Genomic DNA, 18,579 nt, shown 5'->3' with positions numbered 1-18,579 from the left:
TCATCAAGTTACTGTGGGCAAATGGAATTGTTCTCTCAATGTAGTAATTACATTACTACATTACACTGACTCATGGTTGGACGCACCTAGCTTTGAAGTGACAGGTAACGTTTGATTTAGACTGGGCTTGTAACAGTGACTCTGTTAGACTGATGCATTTTGTGCCATGTTATCCGCTGTGACATTATCCAATTTTGTGCTTGTCAACTTGAGAAATCGAGAAATGGGTTCCACTGCATTCTCTGAAACCTTTTCAAAAAGGGGACCGAAACCCAATTGTGATTTTGATCACAAGCCCTTAGGATCTGAATATTTCTAAGGCGTTTCAGATCTGTTAATCTCAGGAGAAAATGTGATTACTACTTTGATCATTGGTAGGGAGAGTAATGAACTGGTTTACTGAGTTTGAGTATTTAATCAAGACGACATGTAGAGCTATGAAACACTGACATCTACTCCTCTGAGTCAGATTTTTGTTGAGTGGATTGTCATCATCGGAGCAATACAAGGCTTCTTAACTATTCTGATAACAAATTGAACAGATTGGATGTGAGTTGAATTGTGCAAGAAATATGACTGATGGTTGGCCTCTTTCAATTGATTACAACTCATTATGATTTGTTGATCAGTCCGTTTTGCCTACTCAGTGACTCATCATTGTGATTCGATTTCCTCTGGGCTGAATGATAGTGAAACTCTTCTCCAATAGGTGGCAATGTGTGACTTCCATTCCTAGTGGTTGTCAGCACTGAAGGGGAATGGAAATGTACAGATTGTGGTAAGCAAGATAGTTTAACAAATGTAAACATGTTCTCATATTTTCTCATTTGCCTCAGAAATGAGGTTAGCTAATTGAAATGGAATTGATTTCGACTGTTAGTCAGTCTTCCTCAGTCCTTCTACCTGCCAGTGAAAATGATATGTTGATGCTTTGGATTGACTATGAATGTATACGACTGGCTACTTTCCAAAATAATAAATTATTCTCTTTTTCTTGTAGAGCATGTTATGTTGTCAATGAACCTGTCACGGTACTACCATCAGCAAGGCTTTCTGCTACATGCTCCATGTCTGCCAGGCCTTGACTTAGATGATGAAATGAGGATAAGATTCAGCAAAAGATGCTCAATATCCTGAAGGGAGGCAGCAAGGAAGTCAAATACTACTAAAGAAATGGTGTCAACCGTATGGCCCAGTATACAGTTTGAAATGGAACTTCCCTATGCCTTTATCAGCAGTCAACATCAGGGGGAGAGCGAGACATCTCTCAACTCCAATTTAGCTTTTGATGTATCAAAGTTCTTGACAGGTCCTCCTGCCTACATCTTTGTAGCAACCATTTCACCCTCAAAGCAGAGGCTTACACCACCATACTTTAAAATGGAAAATGCTTGTCAAATTCTCAGCAATACCAATGTTATCTCACAAACACAATATCATCTTCTGTATCCAGGTGGTCAGAGATTTAATCTGGCCACCTGGGTTTTTTTTGTTGTCGGAGCTTAATCTGTGTCAGTCAGGCAAAATGTATCTTATTCTTATCTGAAAATAAATATTTTTCCTATCTTATGCTTTGAAATATCTTTAAGTGCACCAAGGCACTGGTCTTTTGTCGACAAAGGAGTGCGCTTTGCTAAAGGCAGAGGAGAGACTGACAGCAATATTTTCAGGTGTGAAATTAAGCTGAATGTCAAACAAGTTTGTAGCTCCTCGTTTGTCTGATGTCCTGCGATGAGACAAACACATCTCATAAAGGACAGTGCTTGAGTAATAATACATGGGGGAAAAGCTGGAAAGTACATAATACTGCCTGGAGATGAATAATGCATCATCGCTCCAATTCAATGGCACTTTGAAGGTGGACCATCTTTTATTCTTCCCCCACAGCCTTTCAGCCATGCAATTCTGCCATCCCAACTCCCTGACAATTTCATCACCCCCCCCCAACTCCCTGACAATTTCATCACCCCCCCCCAACTCCCTGACAATTTCATCACCCCCCCAACTCCCTGACAATTTCATCACCCCCCAACTCCCTGACAATTTCATCACCCCCCAACTCCCTGACAATTTCATCACCCCCTCCAACTCCCTGACAATTTCATCACCCCCCCCCAACTCCCTGACAATTTCATCACCCCCCCCCCCATTTGAGTAGGTGTTCTACAACTTTTGGTTTACTACATAATATATGTGAAATTTGTTTCAATTTAGACTGGACCATTATCATGCACCTGTATCGTAACAGGGGTAGGGGAAAAAATACATGTCATCTATGCACTTAAATACCGAATGGAGGACCCTTTTCCTGTGATTAATTTTCATGCCAGCCAGGTAAGCTATACTCCTGTTCTAAAGAGAAGCAATGTGCTAAATTATTAGGAATGTTGAGAAATAAATATAGTAGGCCTAACCTATAGAGAGCTGATGGGATCCTCTTTTAATAGAGGTCATCACTCTGTTTTCTCCAGCAGTTGCATAGCCTATAGAAATGTTGCGCAACATGAGCTCATGGGCTCTCCATTAAGTGTTTGATTAAATTTTCAAATATATTTGCATTGATGTTAGAGGGACAATAGAGGGCTGAGTACCAGGCAATTAGCAAGTTTGGTAGACTACTAATGACCAGCAGCAGCATCTGAGCTTGGAGAAGCCTAATTAGTGTGACTAAACGGTCACGTGGAATTTGACTGCCCTAGTGCAGACACAGATCATCTCTTCGTCACCTGGTAGGAGCGGTCTGCCAGGTAGGATCTAATCCAGGAGTGTGGAGAGCCTGATATGCCCAGCCCTGAGAAGGCGGAGAGGAGGATCTTATTGACATGACTGAAGCTACGACTATATACAGTGGGCTCCAAAATTACTGGCACCCCTTACTGGCAATGCACAAACAATGCTTAAACAAATAAAACAATATAATTATAGAGAAAAACTCAAAATACCAACGTGAGAAATACTGTACTTTGTTATGGAGTTTCTCTATAATTATATTGTTGATATTTTTTAAAGTATTGTTTGTGCATTGCCAGTCAGGGTTGGCAGTAATTTTGGAGCCCACTGTATAAGGTGGCAGGTAGCCTAGCGGTTAGAGCGTTGGGCCAGTAACTGAAAGGTCGCTGGTTCGAGTACCCAAGACAACACGGTGAGAGAATCTGTCGAAGATAGTTAACCCTAGTTTGCTCCTGGGGTGCTGTACTACTATGGCTGACCCTGTAAAACAACACATTGCACTGCACCTATCCAATACAACATACATAGTTATACACTGGGTGTAGAAAACATTATCAACACTTGTTCTTTCCATGGTATAGACTGACCACGTGAAATCTATGAACGCTTGTGGAATCCACAGTGTAAATGAAGGGGAGGAGACATGTTAAAGAACGATTTTTAAGCATTGAGACATGGTTTGTGTATGTGTGCCCAATTCAGAGGGTGAATGGGCAAGACAAAATATTTAAGTGCCTTTCAACGGAATATGGTAGTAGGTGCCAGGCGCACTGGTTTGAGTGTGTCAAGAACTGCAATACTGCTGGGTTTTTCACACTCAAGAATGGTCCACCACCCAAAGGACATCCAGCCAACTTGACACAAATGTGGGAGACATTGGAGTCATCATGGGCCAGCATCCCTGTGGAACGCTTTCGACACCTTGTAGTCCATACCCTGACGTACGGACAAAAGGGGGTGCAATGTTTTGTACACTCAGGCTTCCTATCCCCGTATCTTTCCAGTATCACAAATAGATCCACTCTCTTTGTCTTGACTTTAATTCCCAATTAAAGTTTGAAGTCCAGTGTTTGCTACTTTCTCTGACCTTCCCCTTTTTGAAGGGGCAATGTGAAACCAAATGTAACATAAAGAGGGAGTGCTACGGGTCCGAGAGGAATTTTAAATGGCCACCGGGCTGCATCGGGAAATTCATCTTTCACCTGTGAAGAAATGCCTCGGTCGGGCCCACGCACCGACATTAAGTGGTTTGCATCGACCCCTTCTCAGTGGGACGTAATGATCGGACGTGTCCACAGTAATATCTCTGCAATACACCCTGAGCAACTTTGAGCCGAAATTGGCTCCAGAAGGGAGTATTGCACCTGGGGTTTAGGAGTTTGATTTTTCCTCAGAACGCCCCAGGCTTTTTCTTTTCTCCTCCCTTTTTATGAGCACACGCCAGAGCAGAAGCCCATGCTGCGGTGTGTTCCTGTTACGGGTGATGTTTGTCACAGATGTTGATGCAGACAGGTTGTCCCTGAGATCCTGCCAGGGAGTGCCTCTCACTGCTGAGCTGACAGAATGGGGCCTGGGTCCTGCTCATTTAATCAGCAGGCTTTCTATCCCCATATCTTTCCCTCTGTCTCTGCTCATCCACCTATATGCCTCACTCTTCTTTTCTCCTGTCCTGCTCTGGCAAGATGTTGTCTCTACTGAGCCAGAACCAGTGAAGCTCAGAGCTCTATGTGCTCAGGAAGCTGTAATTGCATTTTTGGCCCAAATGCTCTGACTATAAGAATACAGGAAAATAATATATTTTTTCACTACTAATTATTGCTAAAATAATAGTGATATTCTAGTTTTTTAATGGTCGAAGTACGAAGGAAATACGTTTTGGTTTACTTTTACATGTGAGGTAGAAAGATTAAAATGATTGTAATGAAATTTTATTGGTGTTCAGAGGTTAGTGTGTAATCAGTGCTAGTCACCTTTACTACTTTTAATGTGAAATCCCAGCATTTGTTTATGCATATGTAAATAAATGACCACACGCTCCCTCTGTGTTGCAGTGTAGTTCAGCTGGACCCGTCACTCATCCCCGAGCCTCGCCATGTCCTGTGCTGTCACTCTCTCCCCATCACTGACATCCACTGTTCCTGATGGGACCCCAATCTCGAGTAGCTACTGCATCCTTGGATCAGACTGTCAAGGTGAGCTTTCTCCTATCTTAAGGGAATTTGGTGTGAACTGCCTCTTATGAAATTTGGACTTGTCTGTCGTATGTAGAGCAAAGATTTTTGACTCGCTTAATGGGACATTCCCTTCCAACGAGAATGAAATAAAAAGTCTTTCCATGCCTCAAGCTGTTGTTTGTAGTTGGAAGAGGACACTACAATCTGAATTTTACAGTGATTTTGAGCTTACAAATGCATATCTATGTTGTCTTCCAACTGTCGTTTTATTATTCACAACATTCTCATTGATAGACATCTAATGGAACAGAGTTCTGGCATGTGCTCTAGCTTCCTGATACATCTGTATTCTGAAACGATACCTACGGGCCTACCAATGACTTTTTTATTAGGTTCTTCATGAGGACATATTTTATTCCAGTGCAATGTTAATTAAAATCCTGAATTATACTGAACAAAAATATAAACACAAAAATGTAATGTGGTGGGCCCATGTTTCATGATCTGAAATAAAAGATCCCAGTCATTTTCCATATGCACAAAAAGCTTATTGCTCTCAAATTTTGTGCACAAATTTTGTTTACATCCCTGTTAGTGAACATTTCTCTTTTTTCCTTATTTTTTACACAGGTGCACCTTGTGCTGGTTACAATAAAAGGTCACTCTAAAATGTGCATTTTTGTCACACAACACAATGCTACAGATGTCTCAAGTTTTGAGGGAGTGTGCAATTGGCATGCAGACTGCAGGAATGTCCAACAGAGCTGTTGCCAGAGAATGTAATGATAATTTAAGCCATCTCCAAAGTATTTTTAGAGAATTTGGCAGTATGTCTAACCGGCCTCACAACCGCAGACCACATGTAACCACACCAGCCCAGGACCTTCACATCCGGTTTCTTCACCTGCGGGATTGTCTGAGGGGGGCCTGGCTGCGTCCCTTCCCAGTCATGTGTAATCCATAGATTAGATTAGGGCCTAATGAATTTATTAAATTGACTGATTTTCTTCTATGAACTGTAACTCAGAAAATATTTCAATTGTTGCATGTTGCATTTTATGTCTTTAATACATTGTTTCCATTCAATTAATAATATTAGGCTGTTGCCTCAAAGCATAGCATTACTATCTTGTAATATAATTTTATTTCCTAAATTTGTCATGTTTTGTCTTATATTGTCTTGTCATTTTGCTTTCCCTTCTGTTCGTTTTCCCCCTGCTGGTCTTATTAGGTTCGTTCCCTTTTTTCTCTCTCCCTCCCTCTCTCTCTTCTCTCTATCGTTCCGTTCCTGCTCCCAGCTGTTCCTATTCCCCTAATCAATCATCTAATCTTTTCACACCTGTTCCGTATCTTGCCCTCTGATTAGAGTCCCTATTTCTCCCCTTGTCTTCCGTTTCTATCCTGTCGGATCCTTGTATATTGTTCACCGTGCTTTGTCTTTGTCTCGCCCTGTCGTGTCGTGTTTCCCTCAGATGCTGCGTGTGAGCAGGTGTCTGAGTCTGCTACGGTCGGTGCCTTCCCGAGGCAACCTACAGCTTATGGTCGAGTCTCCAGTCTGTCCTCGTCACTACGAGTGGAATTAGTTTTTTATGCTTTGTTTACCGCTCCGATTTGTCTAGGAGTATTGCATATTTCCTTTACTGGAATAAAGACTCTGTTTTCGCAAAGTCGCTTTTGGGTCCTCATTCACCTGCATAACAGAAGGATCCGACCAAAGAATGGACCCAGCGACTACAGACGCTCGTAACACTGCCGTCGAGATCCAAGGAGCCATGCTCGGCAGACACGAGCAGGAATTGTCTGCTGCTCGTCATGCCGTGGAGAACCTGGCCGCTCAGGTTTCCGACCTCTCTGGACAGTTCCAGAGTCTTCGTCTTGTGCCACCTGTTACTTCCTGGTCTGCCGAGCCTCCGGAACCTAGGGTTAATAACCCACCTTGTTACTCCGGGCAGCCCACGGAGTGCCGCTCCTTTCTCACCCAGTGTGATATTGTGTTCTCTCTCCAACCCAACACATACTCTAGAGAGAGAGCTCGGGTTGCTTACGTCATATCACTCCTTACTGGCCGGGCTCGAGAGTGGGGCACAGCTATCTGGGAGGCAAGGGCTGATTGTTCTAACAATTACCAGAACTTTAAAGAGGAGATGATTCGGGTTTTTGACCGTTCAGTTTTTGGTAGGGAGGCTTCTAGGGCCCTGGCTTCCCTATGTCAAGGTGATCGATCCATAACGGATTACTCTATAGAGTTTCGCACTCTTGCTGCCTCTAGTGACTGGAACGAGCCGGCGCTGCTCGCTCGTTTTCTGGAGGGACTCCACGCAGAGGTTAAAGATGAGATTCTCTCCCGGGAGGTTCCTTCCAGTGTGGACTCTTTGATTGATCTCGCCATCCGCATAGAACGACGGGTAGATCTTCGTCACCAAGCTCGTGGAGGAGAGCTCGCGTTAACGGTGTTTCCCCGCTCCGCATCGCAACCATCTCCCTCCTCTGGCTCAGAGACTGAGCCCATGCAGCTGGGAGGTATTCGCATCTCGACTAAGGAGAGGGAACGGAGGATCACCAACCGCCTGTGCCTCTATTGCGGACTTACTGGACATTTTGTCAATTCATGTCCAGTAAAAGCCAGAGCTCATCAGTAAGCGGAGGGCTACTGGTGAGCGCTACTACTCAGGTCTCTCCATCAAGATCCTGTACTACTATGTCGGTCCATCTACGCTGGACCGGTTCGGGTGCTACATGCAGTGCCTTGATAGACTCTGGGGCTGAGGGTTGTTTTATGGACGAAGCATGGGCTCGGAAACATGACATTCCTTTCAGACAGTTAGAGAAGCCTACGCCCATGTTCGCCTTAGATGGTAGTCATCTCCCCAGTATCAGATATGAGACACTACCTTTAACCCTCACAGTATCTGGTAACCACAGTGAGACTATTTCCTTTTTTATTTTTCGTTCACCTTTTACACCTGTTGTTTTGGGTCATCCCTGGCTAGTATGTCATAATCCTTCTATTAATTGGTCTAGTAATTCTATCCTATCCTGGAACGTTTCTTGTCATGTGAAGTGTTTAATGTCTGCTATCCCTCCCGTTTCTTCTGTCCCCACTTCTCAGGAGGAACCTGGCGATTTGACAGGAGTGCCGGAGGAATATCATGATCTGCGCACGGTCTTCAGTCGGTCCAGAGCCAACTCCCTTCCTCCTCACCGGTCGTATGATTGTAGTATTGATCTCCTTCCGGGGACCACTCCTCCTCGGGGTAGACTATACTCTCTGTCGGCTCCCGAACGTAAGGCTCTCGAGGATTATTTGTCTGTGTCTCTTGACGCCGGCACCGTAGTGCCTTCTTCCTCTCCTGCCGGGGCGGGGTTTTTTTTTGTTAAGAAGAAGGACGGTACTCTGCGCCCCTGCGTGGATTATCGAGGGCTGAATGACATAACGGTTAAGAATCGTTATCCGCTTCCCCTTATGTCATCAGCCTTCGAGATTCTGCAGGGAGCCAGGTGCTTTACTAAGTTGGACCTTCGTAACGCTTACCATCTCGTGCGCATCAGAGAGGGGGACGAGTGGAAAACGGCGTTTAACACTCCGTTAGGGCATTTTGAGTACCGGGTTCTGCCGTTTGGTCTCGCCAATGCGCCAGCTGTTTTTCAGGCATTAGTTAATGATGTTCTGAGAGACATGCTGAACATCTTTGTTTTTGTCTACCTTGACGATATCCTGATTTTTCCACCGTCACTCGAGATTCATGTTCAGCACGTTCGACGTGTACTCCAGCGCCTTTTAGAGAATTGTCTCTACGTGAAGGCTGAGAAGTGCTCTTTTCATGTCTCCTCCGTTACTTTTCTCGGTTCTGTTATTTCCGCTGAAGGCATTCAGATGGATCCCGCTAAGGTCCAAGCTGTCAGTGAGTGGCCCGTTCCAAGGTCACGTGTCGAGTTGCAGCGCTTTCTAGGTTTCGCTAATTTCTATCGGCGTTTCATTCGTAATTTCGGTCAAGTTGCTGCCCCTCTCACAGCTCTTACTTCTGTCAAGACGTGTTTTAAGTGGTCCGGTTCCGCCCAGGGAGCTTTTGATCTTCTCAAAGAACGTTTTACGTCCGCTCCTATCCTCGTTACTCCTGACGTCACTAGACAATTCATTGTCGAGGTTGACCTTCAGAGGTAGGCGTGGGAGCCATTCTATCCCAGCGCTTCCAGTCTGACGATAAGGTTCATCCTTGCGCTTATTTTTCTCATCGCCTGTCGCCATCGGAACGCAACTATGATGTGGGTAACCGCGAACTGCTCGCCATCCGCTTAGCCCTAGGTGAATGGCGACAGTGGTTGGAGGGGCGACCGTTCCTTTTGTCGTTTGGACAGACCATAAGAACCTTGAGTACATCCGTTCTGCCAAACGACTTAATGCACGTCAAGCTCGTTGGGCGTTGTTTTTCGCTCGTTTCGAGTTTGTGATTTCTTACCGTCCAGGTAGTAAGAACACCAAGCCTGATGCCTTATCCCGTCTCTTTAGTTCTTCTGTGGCTTCTACTGATCCCGAGGGGATTCTTCCTTATGGGCGTGTTGTCGGGTTGACAGTCTGGGGAATTGAAAGACAGGTTAAGCAAGCACTCACGCACACTGCGTCGCCGCGCGCTTGTCCTAGTAACCTTCTTTTCGTTCCTGTTTCTACTCGTCTGGCTGTTCTTCAGTGGGCTCACTCTGCCAAGTTAGCTGGTCATCCCGGCGTTCGAGGTACTCTTGCTTCTATTCGCCAGCGCTTTTGGTGGCCTACTCAGGAGCGTGACACGCGCCGTTTCGTGGCTGTTTGTTCGGACTGCGCGCAGACTAAGTCAGGTAACTCTCCTCCTGCCGGTCGTCTCAGACCGCTTCCCATTCCATCTCGACCATGGTCTCACATCGCCTTAGACTTCATTACCGGTCTGCCTTTGTCTGCGGGGAAGACTGTGATTCTTACGGTTGTCGATAGGTTCTCTAAGGCGGCACATTTCATTCCCCTCGCTAAACTTCCTTCCGCTAAGGAGACGGCACAAATCATCATCGAGAATGTGTTCAGAATTCATGGCCTCCCGTTAGACGCCGTTTCAGACAGAGGCCCGCAATTCACGTCACAGTTTTGGAGGGAGTTCTGTCGTTTGATTGGTGCATCCGTCAGTCTCTCTTCCGGGTTTCATCCCCAGTCTAACGGTCAAGCAGAAAGGGCCAATCAGACGATTGGTCGCATACTACGCAGCCTTTCTTTTAGAAACCCTGCGTCTTGGGCAGAACAGCTCCCCTGGGCAGAATACGCTCACAACTCGCTTCCTTCGTCTGCTACCGGGTTATCTCCGTTTCAGAGTAGTCTGGGTTACCAGCCTCCTCTGTTCTCATCCCAGCTTGCCGAGTCCAGCGTTCCCTCCGCTCAAGCGTTTGTCCAACGTTGTGAGCGCACCTGGAGGAGGGTGAGGTCTGCACTTTGCCGTTACAGGGCACAGACTGTGAGAGCCGCCAATAAACGTAGGATTAAGAGTCCTAGGTATTGTTGCGGCCAGAGAGTGTGGCTTTCCACTCGCAACCTTCCCCTTACGACAACTTCTCGTAAGTTGACTCCGCGGTTCATTGGTCCGTTCCGTGTCTCCCAGGTCGTCAATCCTGTCGCTGTGCGACTGCTTCTTCCGCGACATCTTAGTCGCGTCCATCCTGTTTTCCATGTCTCCTGTGTCAAGCCCTTTCTTCGCACCCCCGTTCGTCTTCCCCCCCCCCCCCGTCCTTGTCGAGAGCGCACCTATTTACAAGGTACGTAGGATCATGGACATGCGTTCTCGGGGACGGGGTCACCAATACTTAGTGGATTGGGAGGGTTACGGTCCTGAGGAGAGGAGTTGGGTTCCGTCTCGGGACGTGCTGGACCGTTCGCTGATTGATGATTTCCTCCGTTGCCGCCAGGATTCCTCCTCGAGTGCGCCAGGAGGCGCTCGGTGAGTGGGGGGGGTACTGTCATGTTTTGTCTTATATTGTCTTGTCATTTTGCTTTCCCTTCTGTTCGTTTTCCCCCTGCTGGTCTTATTAGGTTCGTTCCCTTTTTTTCTCTCTCCCTCCCTCTCTCTCTTCTCTCTATCGTTCCGTTCCTGCTCCCAGCTGTTCCTATTCCCCTAATCAATCATCTAATCTTTTCACACCTGTTCCGTATCTTGCCCTCTGATTAGAGTCCCTATTTCTCCCCTTGTCTTCCGTTTCTGTCCTGTCGGATCCTTGTATATTGTTCACCGTGCTGTGTCTTTGTCTCGCCCTGTCGTGTCGTGTTTCCCTCAGATGCTGCGTGTGAGCAGGTGTCTGAGTCTGCTACGGTCGGTGCCTTCCCGAGGCAACCTACAGCTTATGGTCGAGTCTCCAGTCTGTCCTCGTCACTACGAGTGGAATTCGTTTTTTATGCTTTGTTTACCGCTCCGATTTGTCTAGGAGTATTGCATATTTCCTTTACTGGAATAAAGACTCTGTTTTCGCCAAGTCGCTTTTGGGTCCTCATTCACCTGCATAACAAAATTAGCCTAAGCATTGTTGACATTTGTGTTTACTGGAACCTGTGGGAGGAGGTAGCCCAGTTTTCAGGTAATTTGCATGTAGAAATATCAACCAGTCAGAATATTGACGCAAAGGTGTGTTAGTCCACACATGCAATGTTCGAAAAACACTTTAATATTAATGAAAGGAGACGTGAAGACTTTGGGTCTTAATTTTATTTGTTACTCATTATACATTCTAATAAGCCTTAATGTTTTGTGGCTCAAGTCCCAGAATAGGAAAACAGATTTCTCTCTAATCACATGAAAATACACAAAACAAGATCTGCAGTTTTTGACAGAAGATTTGCCAACTGTAAATCACTCTATCCTGTTGGTATTAGTTGAAGATAATTACTGTTGCACTTTCACATGGATGGTTTTGTCTAATCATTTAAAACGAAGCTTGATCTTGTATTTGGGCCTCAAATATAATATATATATATATATATATTTTCATTTATGTCAAGTATCTTCTCAGGCCCCTGTTGAAACCATTGAACAGACAATGATCATATTTAAAATGTGAAACGAGGTATCAAATCAAATGTATTTATATAGCCCTTCGTACATCAGCTGATATCTCAAAGTGCTGTACAGAAACCCAGGCATGGAGTCTCCAAATGGAATCCGTAGGTACAGTACAATCTACTTTGGAGTGTAATCGAAGGTGACCCCGGCTCAGTCTATCCCTCCCACCTGAAATTGGAATTCAAATAATCAGTCCATGTGGTTATGTAAAGTAGAGCAGCTGTTTCTCCTGGTGAGTATTCAGGCCACTTTGAATTGATTGAGAGGAGTAGTTCTCGGATCAATACCCAGTCAGTGGGGTGAGTGATCTTGATCATCTGTCGGTGGTGTGGCTCCTGTTGTGGCCCTCTCCCCTGTGAGACTAGAGAAAATAAATGATGAATGGTGGTTGAAATATTGTTTTCACTATGGCATTTAGTTCAGTCTCTTGATGTACATATACACAATTTCAGACTTGTGGTAGGCCACCCATAATGCTGGCTATACAGGTAGGTCCACATCACAGAATCTACACCAGTGTTTCCCAAACTGTGAGGTGGGTGGGGGGTAGAATGCACAAGGTGCAATTTCTAAATTGGGTAGTGCATCATCAGTTTCGCTCTTGTCATATCGGTCAATACAAACCGTCGAGAGCTATTCAGAACTTTTCAGAAATGTCCAGATCAACTAGCCTATGACAGCTAACAACATTTTTGAAAGTTTTTTTTGGCCCATATATTTTGTTTTATTGTTTGTGTCACTCATATCACATGAATAAACATTATACATGGCAAAATGTATAGAGATGTTAACCAATGCTGGAAGGGGGGCCTGAGTGGATTTTACATGGCTGGGCATGGGTGCAGCCATGTATGGGCCTGGGAAGGCATAGGCCCACCCACAAAAGGGCTTTTTTTACAGACAAATGCTCCTCAACTTCATCAGCTGTCCGGGTGGCTGGGCTCAGACGATACGGCAGGTGAAGAAGCTGGATGTGTAGGTCCTGGCCTGGTGTGGTTACATGTGGTCTGCGGTTGTGAGGCTGGTTGGACGTACTACCAAATTCTCTAAAACATCATTGGGGGCTTATGGTAGAGAAATGTACATTCAATTCTTCTGGCAACAGCTCTGTTGAACATTCCTGCAGTCAGAATGCCAATTACACACTCCCTCAACTTGAGACATATGTGGCCTGTGTGACGAAACTGCACATTTTAGAGTGGCCTTTTATTGTCCCCAGCACAAGGTGCACCTGTGTAACAATCATGCTTTTTGATATGCCACACCTGTCAGGTGGATGAATTATCTTGGCAAAGGATAAAATGCTCACTAACAGGGATGTAAACAAATGTATTCACAACATTTGAGAAGCTTTTTGTGTATATAGAACATTTCTGGGATCTTTTTATTTCGGCTCATAAAACATGGGACCAGTACTTTACATGTTGCGTTTATATTTGTTGTTCAGTATATTATAATAATAATAATAATAATAATTACATATTACCAGAAGGGAACCTGCCGTGAGGTTGTAGCATTAGCCTACATATCTTCCTTTTTTATTCCATTCAACTGAAGAACAAAATCAATTCCGTCCTGACAGGTTAAGTGTTTAGCTGTGTTTGGAGGCCACTGCACTGTTGCGCAAAGAGGATCATAGTCAGAATGAGAAACGAAAAGGGGGATTATCCAAAGATGAATAACACCTGACTGGATTCAACATCAATACACCCCCATATCAGTCATTGATGCTCCTGCCATTGCTTAATTTCCTCTGAACAATTCTGCCAGTCATGGTTACACACTGAACATGTAACTTTTTGAACAACACGATTCTAACATGTGTTTTTAGGGGTAAGCCAGTGGAAAGATAGGAGCAACACTTCAATGCCACATACCAAAGTGCGTTGGACTGCATGCTCTTTGTCATTGACTTTGCACTGGCAGGATTTGTTTAAAGTAATCACCCCATGTCAAATGAGAACGGAGGCAAACAAACACCACAAGCCCTTGGATCTGTCATGCTGGCAAGCTCCTAGGGGATGGGATTGGATGAGCTGACGTGTGACAAGCCAATCAAACAAGGGAGCTGTAGGTGTGTCGGACTGAAGGTCCATGACGTGACGGACCACGTGAGCTCAATGTCACTCTGCTTGGACTCCTCAACCTCTGTGGCCCCTGGAGGCCCAATCCCCCTGGGGCTCCTCAGCTGGCATATTAGATAGTGCTGGTTTGGGGAGGAAAGCCTGGCGGGGCTTTACTGCTGAGTTGAGTGCAGTCATTTCAAGGGCATGACATGACATGACCAAAGGGGATGCCAACCTTGTTGTCCTTGTCCAACACACTGGAATCCTCAAGTTTTGCACAATTAGTTTGGGGATGTTTTTTGAAGGGTCAAAAGTTTAGTGGTAATTTAGTTTGGAGCAGGGCTGTTCAATGTCGGTCCTGGAGTGACAAAACACTTCTGGTTTTCCTCCTCTCCTAATCAGGGACTAATTCAGACCTGGGATACCAGGTGAGTGCAATTAACTACCAGGTAGAAACAAAAACCAGGACCGGCATTGAACAGCCCTGGTTTAGAGTTGTTGTTTTATAAAAGGGGAGAGCAGACAAAGTATGCATCACATAATGTTCTCTTTATTACATCACATTGGTCCTGTTGAGGAATCCTGCCATTATATTGTCACAAATCCTAACTCCTCACAGTAATGCATGCCTTCATGCTAATCCATATTGTTATTAACTGTATTGAACCCCATGTAGAGTATAATGTATCATCTGTTTTGTTTGGCTTTGGTTGATCGATGACCTGTGACCAGTAAAGTACAGGTCTCGTTGTGACTGGGTAGACTGTTGTCACATTTCTCCTTTGTAGTCTGTCATTTGGGGTGGCAGGGTAGCCTAGTGGTTAGAGTGTTGGACTAGTAACCAAAAGGTTGCAAGTTCAAATCCCCGAGCTGACAAGGTACAAATCTGTCGTTCTGCCCTTGAACAGGCAGTTAACCCACTGTTCCTAGGCCATCATTGAAAATAAGAATTTGTTCTTAACTGACTTGCCTAGTTAAATAAAGGTTAAAAAAATAATAATAATAATGGCTGCCCTACATAAATTTTGATTATACACAAAAAAATCTCTTCTGTGCAAACAATTATTCCTATTGTTTCTTTCCTTAGAAATGTGTATTAATATATTTTGTCTAGTGAGTTGAGAGAACCTATGTGTGAAGGGAAAGGGGCAGCCCAGGCCCTGGTGCTTCATGTGTTTGATGTCTGTCCCTCTCCCTTCAGACCTAGTGTTTGGATGAGATACTGGAGCGTGTGTGTGTACTCAACGCTTTTTGACTGCTGTGCTGAGTGACTGACTTAGAACAACTAGCGGCTAAGAGGCTCACTCCAAGGCTTTTATTTTGCCAGCCAGTGTTCCTAATTGATTTGTAACGGCATGTCATCTTGCTCCGAGATGACATTTCTCAGCAAAAATAGAAAAACTTGTTTGTAGAGGTCAAATAGATTGAGTCTAGACAATATATTGCATTGAAGCTGTTGATGCTTCTGATGTTAAAATGGGTGTGCCATTGAGGACAATGTAGCTGCAGCTGAAATCAAGCTGTTAAAAACTTTTTGAGATGGGGGGCAGCATTTTCACTTTTGGATGAATAGCTTTCCCAGAGTGAACTGCTTCCTACTCTGTCCCAGATGCTAATATATCCATATTATTATTAGTAGTAGTATTGGATAGAAAACACTGAAGTTTTTAAAACTGTTTGAATGATGGCTGTGAGTATAACAGAACTCATATGGCAGGCAAAAACCTGAGAAAAATCCAACCAGGATGTGGGACATCTGAGGTTTGTAGTTTTTCAAAGCTTTGGCTACCGAGTACACATTGAGATATGGATGAGATTGCACTTCCTAGCACTTACACTAGATGTCAACCGTCTTTTTAAAGTTCAATGAGGATTCTACTATAAAGGAGGGGCTCATGAGACCTGTTTGAGTCAGTGGTCTGGCATAGTGCCCCGGTCTCATGACGCTCGCTCCCCGACAGAGTTACCTCTCGTGCCAGTGCCTTTCTGAAGACAAAGGAATTCTCCGGTTGGAACATTATTGATGTTTTATGTTAGGATGTTTTTAACAATTGATTCCATACATCGTTTGACATGTTTGTAAAGGACTGTAACGGATCTTTTCGAGTTTTTGTCTGGATGAAATGCTCGCGCCTCATGAAGATGGATTACTGGGCTGAACACGCTAACAACAAGTGGCTATTTGGACATAAATGATGGAACTTTATGGAACAAACCAGTCATTTATTGTCTAACTGGGATTCCTGGGAGTGCCTTCTGATGAAGATCATCAAAGGTAAGTGAATATTGATGGTGTTCGTCCCAGATACCTTAAAGAGGGGTAGGGGTGTGGATCAGAAAACCATTCAGTGTCTGGGGTGACCACCATTTGCCTCATGCAGTGCGACACATCTCCTTCACATAGAGTTGATCAGGCTGTCGATTTGTGGAATGATGTTCCACTCCTTAAATGGCTGTGCGAAGTTCTTGGAAGAAACTGGAACACGTATATGTTGATCCACAGCATCCCACACATGCTCAATGGGTGACATGTCTGAGTATGCAGGCCATGAACGTATTGGGAAATGTTTCATCATCCAGTAATTGTGTACAGATCCTAGTGATGGGGATGTGCATTGTCATGCTGAAGCATGAGATTATGGCGGCGGATGAATGGTGCAACAATGAGCCTCAGGATCTCATCAGGGTCTCTCTGTGCATTCAAATTGACATCGATAAAATGCAATTCTGTTTGTTGTCCGTAGCTTATGCCTGCCCATACCATAACCCCACCACCACCATGGGGCACTCTGTACACTATGTTGACATCAGCAAACCGCTCACCAACACGATGCCATACATGCAGTCTGCCATCTGCCCGGTACAGTTGAATCTGGGATTAATCCGTGAAGAGCACACTTCTCCAGCGTGACAGTGGCCTTCGAAGTTGAGCATTTGCCCACTGAAGTTTGATACAGCGGCCATCACAAGATGCACCTGTGCAATGATCATGCTGTTTCATCAGCTTCTTGATATGCCGTACCTGTCAGGTCGATGGATTATCTTGGCAAAGGATAAATGCTCACAAACAGGGATGTAAACAAATTTGTTTGAAACATTTTGAGAGAAATAAGCTTTTTGTGCATATGGAAAGTTTCTGGGATCTTTATTTCAGTTCATGAAACATGGGACCAACATTTTACATGTTGCGTATATATTTTTGTTCAGTGTATCTCCAAGATATTACAAATGATCTGTGAACAACATTGGGCACCTGCTCTGAGCTGGAAATTATTTTTGAACAATGCCCCTGTCCCTCAATTGTGTATGGAGTAGTTTTACAGGATGTATTTAATTCAGCAGTTCGGTCACAAATAATATAAGTAAATGCTTGTGGCTCATGTCTAATAGCCACACCAGGAAAAAAAGAAAAAGGTAACACTACCTCCTTCAGACATTCTTTTACGTGGACAAATTGCAACTGTCTAAAAATGTTACAAAATATGTGCGTATAGCGGACTGCTGACTAGGCAAATAATGTATTATCATTGAAATGAATTACCTTCTTCAATTCTTCTTTTTCTTCTTTTTTTTAACATTATGATCAATCCATTATATTCCATAGTTGGAAAGGAATTGGTGTGAAGTGATTCAGCCATTGTATAGATATTACCATAGTTGGATATTATTGCAGAGTGGAACTCTGATAATTCTGACTCACCCTTTTCCCCCAGTGGTTTGTAATTTAATTGACCGGTGCGGGTTGTCTTTTCACTCTTTCTCTCTCTGCCTCTCATCTTGAAAATCTCATCTCCACTGTGGCAGGAAGAGCAGCCCACCAACTTCAAAACATTTTTAAGATGTATGCTAACATTTTTTTGTTAGGCTGATATTAAAAATTTTACATTTCTGTTCACCAAACATCTCTACCATCCTCTATTATTCTATAACTTTTTGTTGTAGAATGTTTTGGCCCAATAAATAGCGTGCCTATTATAATGAATAGCTGGCAAACTATTTCCATTAAAACATATGCAAAAGTAAACTGTAAACGCAGAACATATTAAGGACTTTCAACTTTTCTCTACTTTCTCATGTGCTCAGCTTTACAGCTATTCCTACACCATCCATTGGGTTATTTAATTCCAATGATGGACTACTTTTCATAACATCATCACCATTTGCAGTAAATTCATTTAGCACAAGAAACAACTTCAAAGACTCAAGGTTTTAAGCTTCACTACAGATGAGAATATCCGTCATACGCATGTTTAATTAAAAGATCTGCACACACGGGGTGCTATCCAAAAGTATACCTCACATATTGGGTCTTACTGTGCAGGATGCCATGTCTCTCTCTCTTTTGCTAAATTCTATTTCGTCTTTCCTCCATAACAAATTTGTTAGCGGCTCATAGCGTCATGTTCAATATCATCAGCTGCTCTATAGATTCCAGGCTGTCAGTTTCCTCTGATAAATAATTACCCCTTGTCCGATAACTGGAAGTGATGGTGTTGGCTGAAGGAGAAGAGGAGGTCATGCCAGAGAACATGGCCCGCGTCCACA

The 18,579-nt window shown here is 44.1% G+C and overlaps 1 pseudogene; it reads left to right on the top strand.

The window, feature by feature from the left end:
* LOC123989567 overlaps positions 1–18,579 on the top strand; it is a 103,540-nt pseudogene that overhangs the window by 6,509 nt on the left and 78,452 nt on the right.

The sequence above is a fragment of the Oncorhynchus gorbuscha genome, linkage group LG02, assembly GCF_021184085.1.
Source record: "Oncorhynchus gorbuscha isolate QuinsamMale2020 ecotype Even-year linkage group LG02, OgorEven_v1.0, whole genome shotgun sequence".
NCBI classification, from domain to species: Eukaryota; Metazoa; Chordata; class Actinopteri; order Salmoniformes; family Salmonidae; genus Oncorhynchus; species Oncorhynchus gorbuscha.
Note: the sequence above shows the minus strand (reverse complement) of the source record. Positions and strands in the feature narration are given on the sequence as shown.